Genomic DNA, 4,818 nt, shown 5'->3' with positions numbered 1-4,818 from the left:
AAAATTATTTCTCCTCAACCTTGAGGAGTTAGAAGTCGTGCCACATATCGTCAGAAAGGTCTTGAAATACGCTATTTGATTATGTAAATTCCTATTTCATTTGGACAACCTTCCACATCAATAACAATCATTTTCAACCAACTTGAGAGAAAAAAGTGTAGTTAAAGATTGTGCACCTCGACAAGTTTGGGTCTCTTTTGACAATCTATAAATCCAAATTTAAGATAGAGTTACACTAATGTATGTTTATGTGCATACTACAATTGTATTACCAAATATTTTCATGAGTTGAAACATTTTGAGAAGGAATCAAAAGTTGAAGAATTTTTATACCTCTAATTGAATGTATCTTTTGAATAATTTTTATACTTCTATTTGAATATATGTTTTGAATAATTTCACAGTATTTGTTCAAAAGTGAAAATTTAGTAAATTCCAAATCTATTTTATTATCAAATATTCTCATTAGTCAAAGCAAATTAAATAATGTATCTATAAAATGTCTCAAATCTCAAGAGAGTGAAGTTTGAGGGGAAAAACTTAAATGTTTGCAACTCAAATAAATTTAGGCCTCTCGACACTTACAACTCCAAATTTAAGATGGATTTACAGTCATGTATGGCTTTGCACACTATAACTCTATTACCTAAGGTTTTCATGACTTAAAGGAAATCAAATAGCATATATATGAAACATGTGAATGTAAAGGGAGCAAAACTTGAAGACTACTTGCACTTTTACATGGCATTTTTAATATATATGTTTTGAATATTTTCATGATAATTGTTTGAATACATATTTTAAAAAATTTCTTAATAAATTGTTTGAATATAAAAATATGTTAAATTCAAAATCTCTCATCTTTAAGATTAAATATTTTCATTAGGGGTAAGAAATTAAATTGTATATTAGTGAAGTGTAAAGAGAGCGCACCTTGAGAGGGAAAAGGGTAAAGAATGTTTTCATATTGGTAAATTTGGGCATCTCTTCACACTTAGTATATCGGAATATAATATGAGTTTACACTGATATATGATTATGTATATACTATAATTATATTATAAAAAAAAAATTTCATGAATTGATAGAAATTAAATAACATAGAAGTGAAACATCGTGAGCCAATCTCAATTTTTCTAGATGTTTGAAAGATCATGATTTAAGATAAATCTATAATGATGTAAGACAATGTACATATTTAAATGATCCTTCAACACGCCTGGGTCAACGACCCTTCCACTTCCGAAGGTTACGAGCTATCTGAACAACCATTCAAATCCGCTAGGGTTATCTGCCTGAACCACCATTCAACTCACTGGTCACCACGTAATTATTCCACTGTCTTTAATTATAACCTAAAGGTAACCCATCAACGATCTCTTTATCTCGAAAGCTTTCAATTCCTCATCCCCTTCGCCATCTGCATTCAATCCATCGTTAATTTGGGAATAGGGTTTCCTCTGTCTCCGCCTCTGCCTCCATCACTGCATATTCCACTGTCTTTAATTATAACCTAAAGGTAACCCATCAACGATCTCCTTATCTCGAAAGCTTTCCATTCCTCATCCCCTTCGCCATTTGCATTCAATCCATCGTTAATTTGCGAATAGGGTTTCCTCTCCCTCCGCTTCTGCCTCCGTCTCCACCACTGCATATTCCCACAGCATCGTGAATTTGCGATTGGGGTTTCCTCCGCCTCCAACTCCATAACTGCATATTCCCACAGCAGGAAAAGGGAAAACCCCCGCCTCCACCTCCACTGCGTATCCCCACAGCAGCAAGAAGGACCCCTGCACCTCCATCACTGCATATTCCCGCAGCAGCAAGAAGGACACGGCCGTCTTATTTCTCCTGGATTGCGAATCTTTATGGACTATCAGGAATATAGCGGGAGGGAAAGAACATAACTTCTCTGCAAAAGTGTATTACTACGTCCTCCGTTAATATCGCCATTTTCGCTTCATGATAAGAGGAATCAGTGGGCTACCTTCATCTCGGTCTTCAAGCTCAAGGCGTGCAATAGGGTAAACCTGTACTTCTTCATGAATTACTTGTAGGTTCTATTTACACTTATTAGTATATATCCCTCTCAAACCCTGATGTATTGAGCTTTGAAATCCCGATTTATTGTGCTCTTTAAACGTCTGGATGTCTAAAGGTTTAATGATTAAGACGGATATGTGTTAATTGTATTGATGTGCAATCCTATAGGTACTTGTTAAACCTGTTTAACCCTCGAAATAAATCGGCATAAAAGATAAAATAATCTTTTGGGGGTTAAAATGGATGTAGGTTAGTTCTTTTTATTTCTTTAAATTCCTTTAGGTTATGTTTTCTGGCGGAAAGCCTTGCATTTCTAGGCATAACAACTCTATATAATGTTTCTTTGGTTCACTGCAACCAGTTAACAGGGTAAGGCTTATGGATGTGATTGTTTGGTACCTCCTGAAAAGTGAAAATGGAAAATGGATGTAGGTTAGTTCTTTTTATTTCTTTAAATTCCTTTAGGTTATGTTTTCTGGCGGAAAGCCTTGCATTTCTAGGCATAACAACTCTATATAATGTTTCTTTGGTTCACTGCAACCAGTTAACAGGGTAAGGCTTATGGATGTGATTGTTCGGTACCTCCTGAAAAGTGAAGTGGTGGAAGAAGACCTTTCAATATGGTCAAATATTGAACTGGTTTGGATGGAAAGTCAAATGAACTTTTAAGCTCTGTTATTGCGGCGGCAAAGCTCAGTGTCTCTGGGTCATGGGCTTGGGTGGAGTAGGAAAGACAACTCTTGTAAGAAAACTTTTTAACTGGAGACGATCAAATAACTATGGATCCTGCTTTTTCATTGCTTCATAAAGGCTTGATTTAGTTGGATCTAGAAATAAATCGTGCGGATGAAGGCATAGAGATGCTTCAATGCATTTCATAGCTTTCCCCGCTCTTATAGTTTTAGACGATGTAGCTCATGCTCATCAGTTGAATGCATTTTTGTCGATCAAGGATATCATTCTCCCAAGTAGCTTAATTTTAGTTACATCCCACGACAAGCATGTTCAAACTGGCAATATTTGAATATCGGGTGGATGCTTTCTTACTGGTTTGTATGGGATTGCCTTTATCTCTTAAAGTGGTTGGGACACTTTTTTGTGGAGAAAATGACAAATCTTATTGGGAGGACCAGTTGATAGACTTCAGCAAGTCAAAGTTTCCATTTAGATATACAAGATATTGAAAAATGATAGTGAAAAGACAGGGATATGGGCATTAAAATCATGCATTGTATCAGCGTCATACATCGCAAAGTTTTCAATATCTGGTAAATGAGGTTTTCATGGAGTGTAAAGGGTTGCCCTTATCTTTGAAAGTGATTGGGCCCATTGCGGCTGGTCAGCTGCTCCAAATTGTAGATGTATTGGCCTTATAATCATAAATGGTCTTAGATTTTCATAATGCTCATTTTTCTTGTTTTGGGGATTTCTCGGCTGGTATTAGCAGGATCCATGTTCAAGAATACCTAGGAAACATTTTTTTGAAGCAATTTCATTTGTGTTCATTGCGCATCACTTTTCTTTCATGTTGATGATCACTGTATTTCAATTATAGGTGAAGGAAAAATTGCAAAGTGATATTTTTTATTTTGTTTGTTGCTCGAGGCACTGTAGCGATCTTATTTGTCACAATCATTTCTTTTCGTTGAGCATGCCGCAGAATATTCATGGACCAATGCCAGCGCAATACAATTATATGAAAACTCATCCTGCGCAGTATGGCTGTTACTTCATATTTTGTTAGAGATGGTTGTTGAAAAAATGACTACTCTGACACTGGTTTTCCTGTTGTATGACAATGAGGAAATCTACTATCCAAACCCACAATTAGCCACAAATCCCATTAGCATTTTATATTGCAGTCCAAATATGAATGATGCTGTGGAGTTGATAGTGAATGTTTTCACCCAAATTGGAAATATTAGTGCACTGAGGAGAGGATATCAAATTGACTAATTTAATCATTTATCTGTTTGGCATGTGAATTATTGCTATTTTAGTTCCACACGCCCTATTGTTTCAGGATAAATAGATGCAGTTCATTTTTTTTAGGATTCACTACTATTTCACCCTCCTAAAAGGCGCATGGCATTTTTATATAAAATTGTTTTGAGTTTGGGAAACAAGCCACACCACATTTTGTGAAAAACTAGAAGACACAAATAAGGTGAAAATGGTCTTGTATATGCAAAACACAATAAACATCAGAGCATGGTTGAGAAATTGAATTTAGAATTTGAACTTGTGTTGGAGATGAAAATTTGTGTGCAGCTGGAAACTAAATACCAGTTGTTGCCTGAAGAAGTGTATATCAAGTTTGTTGTTTCTGTAACAAATCACATTCCATTGCCATCCTGACATGTAAAGTTTTGAGGAGCTAATATTCCGCTTGTCTTGCGATTCTATTCTGTGTCATTCATATTATCCATCAGATAATGGCAGTTCCTAACATGATCCGATTATATATATGTGTATATGTGAGCATTACCGAAGCCTTTTGGCAGAGAAGATAGAATCACAGACCCCTGGATCTGATTTGATCAGAAATGCCTCCAGAATTTGAAAATATAACCAAGATCCCTCTGGGAAATGTTCCTGCGGCCTTGAAGTGCCCAGCACATGCAGATCCCATTATTTTTGGTTTTTGTAATAAACAGTTCAATGCTAGCTTGTGCTTGCTTGTTGAAACCCTAAAAAAGTTAATACCCATATCCAATGAGGGTAGGTATGTTGTTGTTCTGTGCATAAATGGACTAAATCTCATTCTCCCCTCAA

The 4,818-nt window shown here is 35.9% G+C and overlaps 1 long non-coding RNA gene across 1 annotated transcript; it reads left to right on the top strand.

The window, feature by feature from the left end:
* The first annotated feature begins 1,163 nt into the window (after window positions 1-1,163).
* On the top strand, window positions 1,164-3,533 carry LOC149188909 (uncharacterized). The gene is made up of 2 exons (XR_016255853.1): window positions 1,164-2,475; window positions 2,588-3,533. It is a non-coding gene; the product is annotated as an uncharacterized LOC149188909 (long non-coding RNA).
* Window positions 3,534-4,818: the final 1,285 nt, after the last annotated feature.

This window comes from Pinus tabuliformis, chromosome 3_1 (assembly GCF_031772625.1).
Source record: "Pinus tabuliformis cultivar Carrire ecotype Pingquan chromosome 3_1, CPIR1, whole genome shotgun sequence".
Taxonomy (NCBI): Eukaryota; Viridiplantae; Streptophyta; class Pinopsida; order Pinales; family Pinaceae; genus Pinus; species Pinus tabuliformis.
This window is presented reverse-complemented; position numbering and strand designations above follow the sequence as displayed.